Raw genomic sequence first — 6,000 nt, 5'->3', positions numbered from 1 at the left:
ATTAGTAATGTATAATGGTTAGTATATACCTGTTTCCTGCGAGCTCCTGCAGCCCCGTGTCCTCCTTCTCCAGCCACTCTCCATGTTCTTCTCTGCCCCCCCTCCTGTTCTCATCCGCCCATTCTTCTTCCTCCACTACCCTCATCTCCCGCAGTTGGCTTCCCTTCTCCTCTCCCAATGGCTGCTGGGGGGATCTGTCAGAATTTATAAATTCAATAATATTTATTTGGTAAGTATTTAACAATTGGCCATGGTGTTCATTCAAGGGGTAACCTTAATAAATCTCTCAAACCTTTTAACTGAATTTTAAGCCATTCTGGCGATTACCCACATACCAATAAAGCAAGACACACATCCAGACTATCCTGGGCGACTAACCCCCACCAGTCGAAGCCAAAAGGGAACCTGCTGGCTGCAACACCGTGGCTGATTCAATTAAGCTCTCTAAGCACATTGAAGACATCAAGCCCAATGTCTGAAAGATGCACTAGGTCTGCTCTGAAAAGGCCTGGAAGAAAACCCTCCAGCTCAAAATGTCTATAAAATACACCACCTGGGGTTGGCAAAAAAATGTGAATTGTCCTATTGAGGCACCTCTGGATTTTGTCTAGATAAAAAAGGTTACCCAAAGGGGACCAAAGGAGTCTGGGCACCATTTTCAAAAAGGCTAAAATAGAGTTAGGAAATAGAAGCTTAATTTAATACAGATCCCTTTTAATTTCACAAAGTAGAGCCACGTTCAAACCTTACCAATATCATTAGCCCCCGCATTGGATTATTTGGACATGCAGGGGAGGCCAAACATTTGACAAATTAATCAAATGGTCCCTAAGGTTATGCCACCTGAGACCTCTAACACCTGACCAGAAAAGTACATATTTATTACGGTAACATCCAGACCTAAAGTTGTTGCATAGGTCCTGGACTCAGCTCGCCTCATGGCTCAAAAAATATATGAATGACCAATTATTCAAATCCTGAATGTAGGTGAATCTAAAAGTAAACAATCATAAGATTAAAAAATCAGGACAAATATATAGTTTTTGTCTATGACTGTCCCAACGACCCACCCATTTGAGATCTTCAGAAGAGAAACCTAAAGCATTAGCCATGGTTGCTGCCCCTATCAAATTAAGCTTCTTCAGGCAAAAAGAGAGAACAGCAGAAAACTGATACCTTGTCAGCGGAGTTAGATCCCTATGAATGAAGAAGGAACCACAAAACAATGGTTTAATTGGTAAATAAATCTGGGTATAGCGCAAAGGGCAACTATCAAAATTGGGAGATCCGTATAAAGTAATAAAATGCCCATGACCTGAAACATCAGTTTTAGATTTAGTGATGAACACTTTGAGAGAGCTATTCACTGCTGTTATGTGAGAGAACAAAAGGGGGAACTAGAAGATTTATTGGGAGCCATGAATTCTCCAATCCTTAAGGCTCCAAAAAAAAAGCAACTGAGAAGGCTGATCTGAAGAGTAACAGCTCAAATGGGGAGAAACAAACCTGTTCCAGGACTGACTAGACTTTACTTAAAAGTATGATAGAGATAGGTCATCTGCCATCCACTTCTGGATGGATCTCCTGAACCCCCTTAAGGACTTGACTACCCTGGTAAATGTAAGGCAAAGCCGACTGACCTGAAAATTTAGTAAAGAAGGAGACACCGGCTAGAACCTTATGAACTGAAGCAGGGCTGAGATTAAGACTAATTGGATAAGACACAAAAGATAAGGCTACATAAGCGCTGACATGTGATCAATATTCCTATCTGAGCCGAAAAAAACACCATCTGGACCACAATTTTAAAAAGTCCTCCGAGGTTTTAAGTGATACTGAATTTCTGCGATTTATGGCAATCAGTTCCAAATCAAGCTCCAGAGGGAATCTGGGCAAGGGGTGCTGATTTGATCTGCATCTGGAACAAATTCCTGGAATTAGGTGAACTGTAAACTAGACAAGGCATTAACAATGTTATTACTAGCCCCAGCTACAGTGCCTTGAAAAAGTATTCATATCCCTTAAAATTTTCCACATTTTGTCATCTTACAACCAAAAACGTCAATGTATTTTTATTGGGATTTTATGATAGACCAACACAAAGTGGCACATTATTGTGAAGTGAAAGGAAAATAATAATTTTTTTAAATATTTTTTACAAATAAATATGTGAAAAGTATGGCGTGCATTTGTATTCAGCCCCCCTTAGTCAATAACTTTGTAGAAACACCTTTTGCTGCAATTACAGCTGCAAGTCTTTTTGGGGTATGTCTCTACCAGCTTTGCACATCTAGAGAGTTATATTTTTGCACATTCTTCTTTGCAAAATAAAAGCTCTGTCAGATTGGATGGAGAGCGTCAGTCAACAGCAATTTTCAAGTCTTGCCACAGATTCTCAATTGGATTTAGGTCTAGACTTTGACTGGGTCATTTTAACACATGAATATGCTTTGATCTAAACCATTCCATTGTAGCTCTGGCTGTATGTTTAGGGTCGTTGTCCTGCTGGAAGGTGAACCTCCACCCCAGTCTAAAGTCTTTTGCAGACTCTTAGCCCTTGTACACACGGTCCGACATTCCGACGGAAAATGTCCGATCGGACCGTGTTGTCGGGTTAATCCGACCATGTGTGGGTTCCATCGGACTGTTTCCGTCAGAATATCAGACTGACAAAGTTTTAGAGCTGGGCTATAAAATTTTCCAAAAACATGATCCGATCGGACTTTGTCCTATCGTTTGTAGAGAATTCCGATCAGACAAAATGCCACGCATGCTCAGATCAAATTCCTAGACCAAAGCTATTGGCTACTAGCCTAAACGTAGTCCCGTCGTAACGAAATAACGTCATCACATTCTGAACAATCGGATTTTCTGACAACTTTGTCCGACCGTGTGTATGCAACACAAATTTTGGACAAAATCCATCGGACAAAATCTGACGGATTTTGTTGTCAGAATGTCCGACCGTGTGTACAAAGGCTAACAGGTTTTCTTCTAAGATTGCCCTGTATTTGGCTCTGTCCATCTTCCCATCAACTCTGACTAGCTTCCCTGTCCCTGCAGAAGAAAAGCATCCCCACATGATGCTGCCACCACCATGTTTTACGGTGGGGAGGGTGATGTGCAATGTCAGTTTTCAGCCACACATAGCGTTTTGCTTTTAGGCCAAAAAGTAAAATTCTGACCAGAGTACCTTCTTCCACATGCTTGCTGTGTCCCTCACATGGTTTCTCGCAATCTGCAAACTAAACTTCTTATGGCTTTCTTTCAACAATGGCTAATGGCTTTCTTCTTGCCACTCTTCCAGTGGACAGATTAATGCTTCTCTGATTAATGCTCTACTTGCCCGGCCTGTCAGTTTAGGTGGACGGCCATGTCTTGGTTGGTTTTCAGTGGTGCCATACTCTTTCCAGATGTTCAAAGCTTAAGATTTTTTTATAAGTTTACCCCGCTTTAAACTTCTCCACAACTTAATTCCTGACCTGTCTGTTGTGTTCCTTGGCCTTCATGATGCGGTTTGTTCACTAAGGTTCTCTAACAGACCTCTGAGGGATTCACAGAACAGCTGTATTTATACTGACATTAAATTACACACAGATGGACTTTATTTACTAATTAGGTGACATCTATAGGCAATTGGTTCCACTATATTTTAGTTAGGGGTACTAGCGTAAAGGGGACTGAATACAAATGCATGCAACACTTTTCAGATATTTATTTGTAAACAATTTTGAAAATCATTTATTCTTTTCCTTCCACTTCACAATTATATGCCACTTTGTATTGGTCTATCACAAAAAATCCCAATAAAATACATTTACGTTTTTTTAACATGACAAAATGTGGAAAATTTCAAGGGGTTTGAATACTTTTTCAAAGCACTGTAACTCTCACAGGAACAGGAGGTGAAGGAAAATTTTCCAGTGGGAAAACCTGCTTTGATGACTGCTGTCTAACCAGGGCCGTATTTAATGTGGGGCAAATGAGGCAGCTGCCCAGGACCCAGTCATTGTTGTAGGGCCTAAAGCTGCTGCCCGTTGAGCCCACACCAGGTGCGCAACTACCTGCGGGACATTTAGAGGGTCATCCCCGATGGAGGGCGCCAAGCCACGCACAGCACAATTCTGGATAGAGCACGGAGCATATGGTGGGCATTACAACACACTGTATCACTCCCTCTGCCCTTCTAACCATGCCCACCTGTGCCATCACCGCTTACACTGGCCGCTCCCACTGGGAACATGCCCCACTACTTGAGATACTCTTTCTCTCCGGAGGCGATGCACAACTTGGCAAGATGATATGCTATTACTGGTATGTGGAGTTGAGTGCTGCACATGTCGGCCAGGGAGCAGGATGGGTCAAGGGGAGAGGAAGGAAATGTTCTGTCAGATCGTTTCAGCTCACACTGCAAACTCCAGAACTGGTGGGGGGGGAGGGGGGTGCGCTTACTAAAGGAGTCAGTCCAATTTACCAAAAGTCTGCTGCTATAGATAAAAAGGAACTGTGCGCCTATGAACAGTGTTAAATTATGTACCCATCCAAAAGCCTGTACAAAAAACTCCCATAGTTCATTCCATGGCCTTCCCTGTTTCTAAGACTGCTATGGAGCACTAGCCTTTGTTGCATGCCTCCGTCATCACATGACGTCCATTATCTCAGATTTAAACACTGCCCAGGCACTTTCTTTAATGTTTCCATGATGATGAGCTCTTCGTCATGGCAAAGTGGTAGATGGTGCACAGCACTTGTGTGGCATTTGAATCCAACAGCTTGTGGTGGGCATCAGTGGGTGGAGCAACATCTATTTTGGATTCAGACATTGTAGGTGCACGGTGCACTATCTACCTTATTGTCATGGCATTGAGCTGGGCACCATAGAAACTGGAGAGAATGCATTAATGGTGTTTGAATCAGAGAGAGTGGGCTCTTGTAATGGCAGAGGTTTTCCCCCATCCTGTTACTAGGATGTTGGTCTTGCATTGATGCCCCCTGTCATCGCTAGAGCGGGCTCCCTCAAATTCAAACACTGCACATTCTCTCCCCTGCTGTCATGAAGAGGAGCTCAGCGCTGTGGCACCTGGTTAGATGGTGCACTGTGCATGTGTGGCGTGAATCCTAGTATGGTCTTGTGATGGTCGAGGCAAGCATCAATGGCTGGAGCGCCATAGCAACATCCTAGCAACAGGATTAGAAAATGCCAGCTATGTGAGTTTTTCAGGCAGGCTTTTAGAGCCATCACAAGAGCGCACCTGCAGCTCCAAAAGCCTGCATGAAAACCCCCCACAGCCGACGTTCCCTAATTCTATTTGTTTATTTATTTATTTATTACACTTGAACTTCTCTCTCTGGGCAGGGGGCTAGAGATGTTTGAATGGAGAATTTTTCTCTCAGATGGAGGAGTGCCAAACTGAGCCTTTGCCCCATGTGAAATAATGCCTAGCTTTGCCACTACCACGGTTGCAAAGTTTGCACTTTCACCTGGGTCCTGGTGGTCTGCCACTGTTGGGGGGCCCACTGACTGAAGAAAAACACTAGTTTTGCTCGGGTCAGGACTCAGGAGATAGTACACACTCACAATAGTAACTGTACAGGAGACTTCCCACCCAGTCTCTGTGCCTATTCAATTTTCGGCTGCAGGTAGATGAGGCATGCTACTGGGGAGCAGAAACTGGAGTCAGATGACCCAGGCTGGTACAGTGAAGATGGAGACTTGAAGGAAGTCTCCATTTTGTGAGGATGCCCATCTTGGTGAGTGAGCTGAGAGGGGGGAACCGAATGTAAACTGACTGACAGGTGACAGCAAATGAGTGTTACTGATCCCATTCAAGGAAATGTTTGCCCAGGGTGTAATCAATATTAAAGACGGCCCTGTGTCTAACCATAGATTTCTGCTGGCTTTGGAAATAATTTCTCAAAATTTCTGATTTGTCTCTGGGAAACATTTAGCAAAAACAAAACTGACAGGGGTCTTACCTACCTTGCTCGCTTTTTTTTTTT

This window comes from Lithobates pipiens, unplaced genomic scaffold (assembly GCF_037356315.1).
Source record: "Lithobates pipiens isolate NorthernLeopardFrog02 unplaced genomic scaffold, aLitPip1_a1.2 Scaffold_18, whole genome shotgun sequence".
Taxonomy (NCBI): domain Eukaryota; kingdom Metazoa; phylum Chordata; class Amphibia; order Anura; family Ranidae; genus Lithobates; species Lithobates pipiens.
The sequence above is the reverse complement of the archived record's forward strand: the minus strand, read 5'-3'. Positions refer to the sequence as shown.